The following is a 13,101-nucleotide window of genomic DNA, read 5'->3' as shown; positions in this document are numbered from 1 at the left end:
CAAGGGACCAGTAGCAGCACTTGCCCGGTACATTCCTCAGTGTTCTTAGGATGTTTCTCTCTCAGGTCAGTTCCTCGTTTATTCTGTAGGAAACCCCTGAATAACCAGTCAGCTCATGAGTGACTGGGGTGTGCTTTCATATGGTTTCATACACTCTGTGCTCCACACTGCTTTGAGTTGTAGAGATGTTTCCTGTGACTCATGTTCATTTAGGAGACATCTTCGTTCTTGATTTAGAATATTTCCCACCACAAAGTACATTGAGAACACTCTTTTTATAAAGGTTTCCCCCTGTGGAATAATGTAAAAACCTAGGAGGAAATCCGTGAATAAAACATGAGTGTGCTCATCTCTGTTCTACATCACTAAGTCATATGAACATTCTTAAAGCCACAGTTTGACATGGTGCAATGGTACCCTCATGAGTAAATGTTACAGTAAAAGGCTCAACAAGGCAGTTATTTTAGACATGTGCTGGGTGGGCTGTAACATATAGCGCAAGACTCTTTTTTTAGCAGCAGATGACCCCTGTCATCGACAGAGGAGGCGCTCTGTGAGCCACAGGGCCTAGCAAAGCCTTCTGCCTTTTGACGAAAGAGCCGCCTGCCGAGAGCTGCATCCGATGCCATCTTCAGTCCTGTGATAAGTGCTTGGGCCCGTTCCTACAACTGCCTTTATGCTCTGTGAGAATGAAAAACCTGCAATTATGGACTTCAGTTCACAGTGAAGTGCATAGAAGCACCAGGGCAGCAGTAAGTTTAGAAAGAGAGTGCTGAACTATGTTTGAAGTCTTTGGCTGATTATTGTCTGGAATGGTGAGCAGGAAACAGCATTCCCTGAGAATAGGAAGTTGCCAGATGGAAATTGCAAAATGGAAGTTCTCTTTAAGAAATCAGAGTCACAAGTAGGCTGAATGCAGGGCTCTCTGGCAGAAGAGGTTAGACCTTCTCAGGATCTTTTTTGGCATTGAAATAATAAAGGCATTGAAAGTAGTTTTAAAAATCAGTTTATTTTTTATGAAATAGCCAGTAAGATAATCATAAAGCAAAAGACAATCCAACAAGATAATTAGGATCAGAAGAGAACACAATCTCTAATGATAACTGTCTAAAAACCTTGGCCATGAGAATTTCCTGAATTTGAGGAAATCAAAGTTATCAGTCTTGTTTTTATATAAGTACTTATAGCCTGGAGGCCTGGGTTCTAATTCTCTAATTTACAAAATGGTATCTAAAATGCTATTGCCAACTCTTTCTTCTGTAGATGCTAAAAAAAACCCACAAAAAACAAAAAACAAAAAAACCCCTAAAAACCCTGTTTTGCTCATTTACTTAAAGTCAACCCATAGCAATATGCACTATTTTGAGGGGACAATATCATGGATAATAGAAAACAGCAAATAATTTTTTAAATGTTGTATTTGAGTCTTTGGAAAATGTTTTAGGTATTTGCATTTAAATAGCCATATGTCTCAAACTCTAGAAATTGCCAGCCTTTCAAACAAAATAGTGTATCCCTGTTAAATGGATGAATCGCTATGCTGTATATTTATAAAACAGACTTTGTAACTTTGGACTGTCAGTTTCAAGTAGTAAGACTGGAATCAGTAGCTGTGTCATCTTGGATAAGTTACTTCTTTGTGACTCCCATTTCTTCAGTTGCAAAGTGGTGATACCAATCTTTACGTTATGGGGTTCTTACCAGGAATAGTTTGACAATATGGGGAATACACTTTACAGAAGCCTTGGCACGCAGGAAGTGGTTCTTATTCTCTATGATGATACATGGTAAGGTTCCCTTGGCACACAGGAAGTGGTTCTTATTCTCTATGATGATACATGGTAAGGTTCCCTGTCCTTATTGTATTGCACTTACCCCTATAACTCTAAATATCTGGATTAGAGATAACTTAGATCTTGCTCTTACCAGAATCATACTGAGTAGTTTACAAGGTCAATAACAGCCTATAAGAAAGAGTTCATATACACTGAAGGCGTAGAAAGCACCCTGGAGAATGTCTGGTACATTCTCCCATCTATTTGGGCTCAGACTTCCATAGGCCAGTCAGCAGCATGTTTCCCTCTGATGACTGAGAGCTCACTGCTTCCCAGGGGAGCCCATTCCAATGTAGGACAATTCGTCATTAGGAAGCTTGTCATTATGCTAGGATAAAATTTGCTTCTATGTAGTTTCTATTCAGGGGTTCTGGTTCAATGGTCAGTGGCGACGCAGAATAAATTTAATTTCTATTTTACACGAAGATATTCCAGATACTTGGAGATGACTGTTCCGTCTTTTCCATGTCAGGTCTTTTCTGTGTTGGGTCTGCCATTTTGAAGACCTTCAACCATTTCTCTCCTCTCAAAGGGCATATTTTTTAGCATATTTTGGGCATATTTGGGCATATTTTGAGGGCAGTGGCTGTATTCTACAGATAGGACTCAGGTAGAGTGTGGTGAGTAGAACAGAATGAGACAACTCAGGTGCCAGGGTGCCACTCACCCTTCACATGGTTTATCTTTCTCACAGGCATTTGTTCATGTGACATTTCAACTTCTTAGCTCTGTCCCATCCTATCAACCTTTTTGATCCCATTTCTTCATCTAATGTATCACCTTTCCCTTCTGGCTTCATTAAATTTATAAATATGATCGGCATACTGTCTTCTGCACATTTGTGCCACAAATTAAAATAACTTGTAATATGGGGCGCCTTGGTGGCTCAGTCGGTGGACTGTCCCGACTTCACCTCAGGTCATGATCTCATGGTTTGTGAGTTCGAGCCCCGCATCAGGCTCTGTGCTGACAGCCTGGAGCCTGGAGCCTGCTCTCTCTCTCTCTGCACCTTCCCTGCTCGCACTTTCTCTCTCTGTTTCTCTCTCAAACTAAATATACATTAAAAAAATAAAATAAAATAACTTGTAATACATGCCAACAGAGGCTTACAGTAGAGAATTCAAAACCTATACTAGATTAACCATAGTTTCATTCATTTATTAAGGAAGTATTAAAGAACTATGTGCTCAGCATGATGTTGCATTCAGGTGGTAAAAAGATGAACAAGAGAGTTCCCATCCCTGTCCTCCTGGTACTGGAGTCTAGTGGAAAATGTATTCATTGGCGTCTGGGGGCACTGTGGCTTAAAATTTTTCAGCCATTTCTACCAGTCTTTGTTGGTACAAAGATATAATTACAGCACGGTCTTGATCACCCAGTTTGCGCCCAAAAGGAAACCGTTTAATAGGAAAAGATACTAATAAAGACCTGTTTACTTAATAATTTTTTCTCTCAAAGTTTTGTCTAGGATAATTTTAGAAATCATCTATAATGTGGCCAACATAACTATGAGAATTATGTATATTATTATTTGGAAAATGGATGACCTACCCTTAAATTGAAAACGTGTGCTTTGGTAAGCAATGCATGGAGGTTGAACTTTGCCCAAGCCGGTGGTTCTCTACCAGGGGTAATCTTGCCCAGCAGGAGACACGTGACAGTGTCTGGAGACATTTTTGGTGTTCGCAGTCGGAAGGAAGGAAGCTAACAGAGAGCAGGGATGCTGCTGGATATCTTATAGTGTACAGGTCAGCTCCTTTCTCACCCCTCCAATAAAGAATTAAGAGTTATCTACTACAAATGTCAGTAGTGTGGAGGCTGAAAAATCCCGCGCTAGGGGAGGCAATGTAACGGGAGCTGGAGAGTCCGGGGTTTGAAATCTGCCCTCAGTGACCACTTAACCTTGTGCCTCTGGTTTTGCATTTGCAAAATGAAGATGGTAACAATGCTGTCTTCACAAAGAGGACTAATGAGGTCATGCATGCGAAATACTCTGTGTAGCGTCTGGCACAGCAGCAAGGACTGAAATAAATGGTGGTTATTTTTATTGTCCTGTTTGCTTTCTCTGTGAATACTACGCATTTTAATTGACACAAGCGAACTACTGTATATATAGATGTACCCAAAGAAACGGATAGCACTTCTATATCATGAAGAAATCTGTTGTTTTCCTGTGTTTAAAGAAACAACCCTCAGCAATTTGATCTCCAAATGTTCACCAGCCCGTGAATCGGATGATAGCCTCTGTGCTTAGCTGCCTGAAGTATTCCAGGGAGATGCTGAACTGCCAAATGGATTAATTTTTTAATGACTACTTGAGGATTTTATTTCCAAATACCAGTATACCTCCCATTTTTAGACTGAAGTACATGTTCCGAGTGTTATGGAGATGAAAGCATGGCTAAGGGTAAAGGTAGATAAAACTGGAAGACCTCAAAACTACCATATTAATGAAAATGTATTTTGACTGCTAGATACTTTTCGCTTTAAATACAGTTTGTAGTGATACTAATGATAGTACAACAATTATATTTAATATTTATTTATAAGATGAACGTCCTTGCCAATTGGAGTGCTTGCCAGTTTGTATAAATTAAGGGCACAGATTTAGATACTTATTTAATATCCAAAAAAGTTTATAAGACCCATGCTCTCAAGCGTGGCTTCTTCTTTCAGTGATGTGATGATGCTGCCTTTGCAAATTCATACTCCAGATGAGGCCTTGGACATGGAGAATCAAGGGATTTGAAGAAGAGGGAGGCCAGAACTTGTATTGTTTCTTGCATTAGAAAATGGAGAGAAGGCAACATATGGGCTTGTGTGTGGGTGGGCAGAGATGGCTGTAATGTCCAGTTGGTTTTTCCTTGACCTTAAAAGGTGGCAAATCGATGGTGACTTTTGCACTCTACGTGTCTATTCAAAATATCTGCATGGAAAAAGATCTTAGACACTGAGATTGAGTGTTTATTTCCATCTGTTCTGATACTTATATCGGAGCACTAATAATTTTTCAAATTAAAAAACATGGATGTGGTTGCCTTTAGAAATTACTTCTAAATGAAGTTCCTTTAGCCAATTTTTAATTAAATGGCTAAATGAGATTACTTCTATTCATTGAAAAACAAATTATGGTAAATTCATTGATCATTCATGATATATACAAATTAACCACGATTATTCATGATATATACAAATTAACCACATATTAAGAGTTGGTTAGGGATTCAAAGACATTGGCTTTATAAAGTAAAATAAAGTGATAATGAATATGATAGTAAATGTACACTCTTCCTTCAGGAAAATATTATGTATACAATAGCTTTAGCCACAGATTTTTAGAAATATGTTTAAAATATGTGTATGCTCAGGTACACACTTAAAATGTCTATCCAACAATTTATATCAGCTACTATTTAATAAACTGTATTGTAAGTTGGGGGTGAAAAATGGAAACCAAAGTTTGGATCCATGCAAAGATATCAGCTAGAGAAGGAGAAAGCTGTACTGTGCATCTTTTCATGCTATTTTGACCACAACCTTAACTGTAATCCTAGTAAACAACTCTCTCTGGGAACAAGGGGTAATTGAATCTTCATGCTAATTCTATCCTGGTTTTCTCTTGACTACTAGCTCCCAATTATGCTAACATATTATACCACGTACTGTTCTCTAAGAAGACACCAAGACCATGGTGTTCATTCCACTAAGGTCAGACCTAAAAGGAAAACAAACAAACAAACAAACACAAGGCTGCTGATTTATCTATAATAGACATTTTAGTTCCTTACGGGCACCTGTTTTTGATTTGATATTCAGTTAACATTGCTGATTTTAGTTACAAATTAGGTGCAAGGGCAGGTAAGTGTGAGCATATTGGCCACAAGTAACTTTAATGGAAGTTTCTGTCCTTACAGATGTTGAACACGCTATTGCAGTTGCACGGTTGGGTTTGACCATATGTCAGATAAACCTCAATGACAACCAGAAGTAGCCACTGCCACTGGCAATGGAATTATTATTTTATTAGTAACCCTTTAATTAGTTGATGCAGAAGGGAACATGCAGCCATTTAGTCAGAATTGATCTGATGAATACTCAGTACTTCAAGGGTGGAATTTGTGTGACTACTTGTTGAGAATAATAATCATTTGGTGATGGGTCATCTTTATTATGAAGAGATACCATGCATTTTTAACGACTTATGTAGATATGCATACAATATTTAGGTAAAACTCAACAAAACGCCAACACAAATGGAAAGCCTTTAAAGATTTTCCCTCTTAGGGGTGCCTGGGTGGCTCAGTCGGTTAAGCGTCCGACTTCAGCTCAGGTCATGATCTCATAGTCCGTGAGTTTGAGCCCTGCGTCGGGCTCTGTGGGGAGAACTCAGAGCCTGGAGCCTGCTTCAGATTCTGTGTCTCCCTCTGTCTCTGCTCCTCCCCTGCTCATGCTCTGTTTCTCTCTGTCTCAAAAATAAATAAAAACCTTAAAAAAATTTTTTTTAAAGATTTTCCCTCTTTTCTCACCTCCCTTATATCCATACCAGAATGAACTTGCCAATGATTATTACTGTTGGTCACAGGCATGTCTTGCCCGTTTAGAGAAAAAATTTAAAGTAACAAAGTATTCAAGTACAGTATTTCATATAATATTTTATAAATTCATCTAACTTGGAAATTTTATTAATTCTATTTTTTCCTTATAAAAATGAAATCAACATATATTTATTGAGAATCTACTATATGTAGGATTCCAGCTATGAGCTATAGAACTATAAAGAAATATCTCTTCCATGCAAGAGAACTCTTTGCTCTCAACACGGTCAAGGCATTAGTTGGAATAAACTCCAAACTTTTAATTAGATTGTCAAAAATTCTTAAAATTTTTAAATGTTTATTCATTTTTTGAGAGGGAGCACGCACGTGAGCGCAAGCCAGGGAGGGGCAGAGAGTGAGGGAGACACAGAATCTGAAGCAGGCTCCAGGCTCAGAGCTGTGCTGAGCCAGATGCGGCTCGAATTCCCGAACCTTGAGATCATGATGTGAGCCAAAGTCGGACGTTTAAGCAACTGAGCCACCTAGGTGCCCCTAAACATTGTTTAAAGTAGTAAAAACACCCCCATTTCAGGTAGTGCTGTGCATGTATTTGACGTTTGTACTTTGTATGGTATTTTATTATGTAATTGGCCTTTAGCTCTGGAAGAAGAAATGAGCAGTATTGTTATAACTTTACTTTGCATATTTTAAAAAGACCTACCAGTTTATAGTTTCCCTCACTCTTTTATTGCAGTTATTAACTGATGCATTCCCATACCAAATGTTCTTTCTTTTATGATTCCTTAAACTTAAAAAAAAAATTACATATACCTTGAGGGGAATTGGGCCGTTTCTAGTTTGCATTGCACTTGAGTAATGCTTTGAGCTGGATATTTTTAGGGTTCTAAAATTAAGTGAATCCATATGTAATTAGGAATGTTCTTAACTAGACAGTCCTGGTTAGCAGGAGATTGGCAGGTTATTCTGAAAAACTATTTAGCGAACCATGAATAGCAATTAAATGAGAAAAGGCTAAATTTCTCTTTATAATGGGTTGTTGCCATAATTTAATGTGGCAATATGATTTTCTATTTTTAATTGCTGTAGACCGTGCATTTCGTAAAGTAGATATTGTCATCTGAAAGGTAGAGTTCCATAATTTTGTACCACTTACGCTCTTTAACACCCAGCAAGTGTTCTGCCTTTGCAATCCCTTTTGATTCATGATGGGTAAAAGAAACTAAAGGTTGGTAAAGATAGTTTTGTACTTTACAAATTGAGACCAAATGAATATCTTGGAGAAATGAAGGATTTCTTTTTATGAGACTTTATGGCCTCATGTAATTTAGTATGCTTATTTTATAACATAGTGCTTTTATTCGCAGAACAATTACACTTAACATTGACACTTAAAGATGTTCCTTTTTTAATTAGAATAATGAGAACTTTGCTCCATCTTCCATGTCAATATGAGGATTCAGGGAGGGCTTAAACCTAATGAATACATGGTTCTTCTTCCAGCCCCGGACACCAAGTACTTAATGCTCTCTACAGTCCCTTACTCATTTCTTTTCTGCAGAAGTCATTTTGGAAGGAATTTATGACAGGGCCATCTTTTAGCAAATACCAATAAGTCACAGTCTCCTGCCTATAATAACTGTAGATGCTCAGCTGCTTAAAATCACCTTTATCACTTAAAATGTTTTCTTTTGTCTCTAAATTAGCATGAAAACACAGAGGAGGCGATTTCTTCAGTTAAATGTGAAAGATTAATCACTAGGCATTTTGTTTCACAATAGAATATAATTAAATGTCAAAAATGGAATATTTACTTCTTAAACTTTAAATGTCTGTGCAAAGAGTGTTGGAGAAGCACAAAAATGTGGTGCTCTTTGCCTATCTTTTGATTGAGCGGCTGCTAAGGTTTGCACCTAACTAACATCTAGTAATGGACACCGGGATTACCTAATGTATTCATTACTGCTGTGGTTCCTCAGGCTGTTTTTAGAAGATGCCACATTTTATCCATAACCAGAGTAGAACCTGGAGGGGGGAAAAATGGCAGCAGTGGCTCGTAGATCCAATGTTCCCAGCGTTCTGGGCGTATGAATGTTGCTTTTTTTTTTTTTTTCTTCCCTGAAAAGGAACCAGGATTTCCAAAGTACATCACAGTGAAACAAGTGAAGATAGAAGTGATGTGTTACTTGTCTATTTCGCCCTGCTCTTATTTTCGCTGCTCTGCACTAGTGATTCCAACACCACCAGATCAGAATGAACAATTAACTGTCTAATTATTCTGGTCACACCAGCCCACAATGAAATCTTTATTCCGTGTTTACAGCAATCTTTGGCAGAGGCTGTCTTGCTGTTTCTAAACTAAGAAGAACTGCCCTTTGGCTTCTCTCGGCATCAGCTGCCTTGGTTTCAGCCTCGGATGCCAATAATCAGACTTCTTTTTCTTCCAAAGTGGACATTTTTTTTTAGGGTGAAAAGACCTATTCTCATCACCCCCCCATATATTCTGGCTGATTTATGTCCTGGCCACTGCAGCTCTTCCTTCCGTATCTCTTTACATTTTTTCCTCTCTCCATAGAACACCACCAGGCAAAACCCATTTTAAGTCCAAAATTGTAAAAAATGCTTAACCAAACAGTGCTCACTACTATGAGGGAAGGAAAAATACAACTACTGGTTTATGGGTAGAGGGAAGTCAAGGAAATCCTTCCTGCTTTTCTCAACTGCTAATTTTCTAGCTCAAAAGGCATTCAATAACTTCTCCACCAGGGGAAAACATATCCACTTTTCAGGGGCTCTCTTGATTACTTCCAACTATTTACTTAAATTTGCCAACAGCTGCACGTCTTTGAGAAGCTTCAGAACTTGGGGAATATTTACAAATATATAAGAGGCTGAGAGAGTATGTCTGAATCTCTTTGACATGGCAAGAGAAAACTATTGCACTGTACAGCCGGGGAGAGGGAGAAGTTAGGGCCGATCCAAAGACAAGAGAAAGGCCATACCTTTACCAAAGGGAGAAGGAAAAAGCACCTCGGGTAGCCCTCTTTGGACCAACTGATGGAGCGCCCTTCCAGAATCTGAGAGCAGATGACTACCAGTGCTGGGGTCCGCTGCCCTACACTGCTCAACCTTTTTTCCCCAGAGGAACATTTCCCTGCTCTGCAAGGATGATAGCATCTTTCGTCCCCATTCCAGGCTCCATACCCTATGTGATGGTTCCCCTAACAACCCTTGGATCTCGCCTCTCAGCCCCCAGCACTTACTACATTCGCACTGCCTTTCCCTGTGAGAACTGGGTCATTAAATTTTACAGGGGAGAAAGGTAGAAGGGGGCGTTTCAGTAGTATAAACACTGATTAAATTCCCGGGCAACTCTCCCCAAATGAAAGATAATTTTTCTACAAGTATGCACAAGAATGTCAAGAATGCTAAGTCATTTTTATGTTTGTACTTTCCTTTTCCATTTTAATTTTACACTGCCACATGGCACACATGCTAAAAATGTGTCTCCGTAACCTGCAGTGTAGCAAACTTTTCACAAAACGTTAAAATCCCATATTTTATAGACTGTCCTTTCCCAGGATGCTCCCAAGCATTTTCTGGATACAAAATTAGATCATCTCACGACAACTGTCCCATTAGAAAGGCATGGCTACTCCTGCATTGGCAAATAGGGAAAATCAGAAGCACTGGAAAGAAAAGGTCACACCAAAGTCAGTGGTGACAGCCACTCAGTAGACTCTGAGAGCTTGGTTTTCCAATTCATACTACTTCTCACTTGTTCTTCATTTATCTCTCGTTTTGCTCTGGCAGGAAGGGATGTGGCCAGTGAGGAGGCCTGACCTCATCTCCTGTACTTGGCTCAACTCTGACACGCTGTTCTCCCACACTCTTGCCCTGTTTTCTCCGCCATCGGCTGGCCAGCTCTCACCAGGGGCCAAGCCAAGAGGAGCCAACTGCTGGTGCCCTTGTGGCCGCCTCCAGGGTTGGGAACCGAAGCCTGCCCCTGCCAGGTAGCATGTCCAGTGGGGCTTCGAGGGGGCACACTAAGATAAAAAGTAATTTCCAGATTGTATAAAGACACCAAAGGAAAAAGCTGGGTCAGGTATGGGGTTCACAGCTGGCAATGACCCCAGAGCTCCCCAGCCAGGGAGGGCTGAGGAAGGTGAGCTGATGGAAGTACAGCGTCCCTCTATAGGATCGGTGCGATCACGGCATACAGTTGTGTCTTGTTTTTGTTGCTTTTAAGTAGATCCAGTGGCTGTGTCCCTGACCCCACCACAGCTCTGAGGGGTAACTTCCTTTGGTGGGAAGACATCAGCGACTAGAAGGGATCAGGGGAGGGCAGACCCAGTTTCCAGGAGACTTATTAACAATCAGAAGACAAAATACTTCCTGGTGGTTGTGCCAAAAACAACAGCAGCAATAGTAACAGTAATGACAATGGCAAAAAATAATGGCACAGCAAACCCTGAATCCACCGGACGACCAACATCCGTCTCCCCACCTGCCCACCCCCCCCCCCCCCCAGGTGTTCTGCTGCCAGCCCTCTCACTCATTGCCCGGTCTCCGCAGAAAAAAAGGCTCTGGCGCTGCCTCCGGGCTGCCCTCCAGGTTCCAGCCCCCACCCTCCGCCCCCATCCCCGAGGTGGATAGCCAGGCCGAGTCTCCAGCTTCAGCCTAAGTCCAGCCCACAGTCTGTCCTGTTGCTAAGGGCGGGCTGGGACTCCGCGGTCGCGTTTCTTTTACAAATCTACAACTTTCACCCTATCCGACCTCCTAGCCGCCCCCCTCACCCCAGCTCTCACCACACGGCAACCACAAGGAGCAAAACCCAAACACCCCGCGCGCAATTCAGAGCTTTCCCTGGGAGTGTCAGGGCCCGGAGACAGGAAATCCGGGGAGTTGGCGATGTCAGGCAGGTGGCGGGGACCCTAGTCACCATCACATTCTCCTCCCCCGGCTGAGCTGCAGCGGGGGCGCGACGAGAGGCGCGGGCTGCGATCGGCCCCGCAAGCGCCCTAGCCTTCCAGAAGCCTTGGTCTCCGGTCCCCCTTCTGGCGCGCATCCCCGAGTTGGGGACGCAGCCAGCCCTCCTCGTCCATCCGCAGCCAGAGGGAGGCGCCGCAGCCAGAGGGGCAAACGAGGGCGAAGCCGGGGCCAAGCTCCCCCGCGAGACTGGGGTCCCCAGTCCCCATGCCGCGGCGCGCGCAGCCCTGCCACGAGCGCGCCGTGTCCTCCGTCTGCCCCGCCGCGCCCCAGCTCCCTGCTCCCAGAAAACAGCTCCCCAGCCCGGGCAGCCCCTTTACGTCCCTTTCCCCCAAAGTCCGAGGAAGTCCAACTCCGACCGGCCCGCAGGCTTGCCGAGGCATCTGCTACCCGCGGGGAGAGCACGGCGCGGAGCCGGACCCGGCGCAGCGCCGGGGGGGGGGGGGGGGGGGGGGCGGCTGCCCGGGGCCAGCGGGCTCTGGGCGCCCTGCGCCGGCCCTGCTTCGGGAGCCTGGGGACAACGCGAGGGCCCCCACCCGAGCACCCCGCTTTACCTGGCACGGCCGACGACTCTCCGGGGACGTTCGGTCCAGACTCCTTCGGGGCAGGCATCCAGCTCACATCGCTGCCAACCTCGCCGGGCGGCCGGTGTCCCGCTGGGTCCCTTCGCCCCCGCTTGCGACGTGCCCCCGCCCCCCACCCCCCGACCCCCTCTATCAAAAGTGTCACAGCTTTTCTGCCTTCAGATCTTTCGCAAAGTCCCTGCGCGGTCGCCGGGAGTTGGGCGGCAATGCCAGGCGCGCCAACCCCGCCGATGCCCTGCCCCGCCCTCCCGTGGCCCCTTGCGCTCTGCCCGGCCGGGGAGAAGAGCCGCCTCGTCGCGGTCACCGTCCCCGGAGCGCGGCGCGCGGTCCGCCTCCCCTCCCTCGCGCCTTCCCTAGCCCGAGTGGCTGCCGCCTGCCTGTGCCGCGGGTCCTCATTCCCCTGCTCATGAATATTCTGACAGAGGCTAATGCCGTGGAAGTAAATTGAATTAGCCAATTGGTGCCAGGAATGTGCGCTCCTTCCTTCTGAGGAGCTGTCTGGAACCCCACCAGATGAAAGCAATTAGAGTCCGGTTGGCACCCTGTGGTTTAGAGCAGTGAGGGGCAAAATGGGTTAATTCTTTAAATGCAGTTTAGATACCACATTTAAATGTTTAAACTCCTCTATTGGCTGAGAGAGTAAGGAAATGTTGAGAGGAAGCAAGAAGAAAGGAGGTGGGTAGTTCTGTGGGGGGGGGGGGGGGAGGCGTGTATCTACCCCCCAAACTCCCCCTGAAGTTGAAGTGACTTATTCTGAGTAGATTATGGATTCCAGAAGAGGCAGCTAGTGAGAACAGGAAGATAGGCAAACAGGATCAGAAAGGGATGAATAGCAACCTAGGTTTAACCTTGACCTTGAGGATGCAACAGACCTAATTTTCAGGAGGAGGAGGAGGAGTGAGGAGACATGGCAGATGAAGAGGAAAGCGTCTTATCATTTACTTTTAAGAATTTCTCCAAATGCTCTCATTTTCTTCCTTTGTCCTCCTAGCAAAACCACAGAGTGTTAAGTCTTCGGGTGAAGTAGAGATGGGGCAGAGTTACCTTAAAGGTCAGTAGTTCCCAAGGAGGCTGAGGCCACCCTCAGGTGAAGAGAGCCTTCTGAATCACACAGTAGCTATGACCAGGCCGTTCCAGAAG

At 43.7% G+C, this 13,101-nt stretch overlaps 1 protein-coding gene across 2 annotated transcripts in view; it reads right to left on the bottom strand.

Annotated features, from left to right (window-relative positions):
* The window catches only part of CDH20 (cadherin 20), a 207,156-nt gene extending 194,841 nt beyond the window's left edge, over window positions 1-12,315 (bottom strand). Inside the window, exon 1 of one of the 2 annotated variants that reach the window (XM_027069095.2) lies at window positions 11,932-12,315. The gene's annotated coding sequence lies outside the window, so the exon portion shown is untranslated. The remainder of the gene's footprint in view (window positions 1-11,931) is intronic. The other variant, XM_027069091.2, reaches the window with a different exon arrangement.
* Between the last annotated feature and the right edge of the window lie 786 nt (window positions 12,316-13,101).

The sequence above is a fragment of the Acinonyx jubatus genome, chromosome D3 (assembly GCF_027475565.1).
Source record: "Acinonyx jubatus isolate Ajub_Pintada_27869175 chromosome D3, VMU_Ajub_asm_v1.0, whole genome shotgun sequence".
Lineage (NCBI taxonomy): Eukaryota > Metazoa > Chordata > Mammalia > Carnivora > Felidae > Acinonyx > Acinonyx jubatus.
This window is presented reverse-complemented; position numbering and strand designations above follow the sequence as displayed.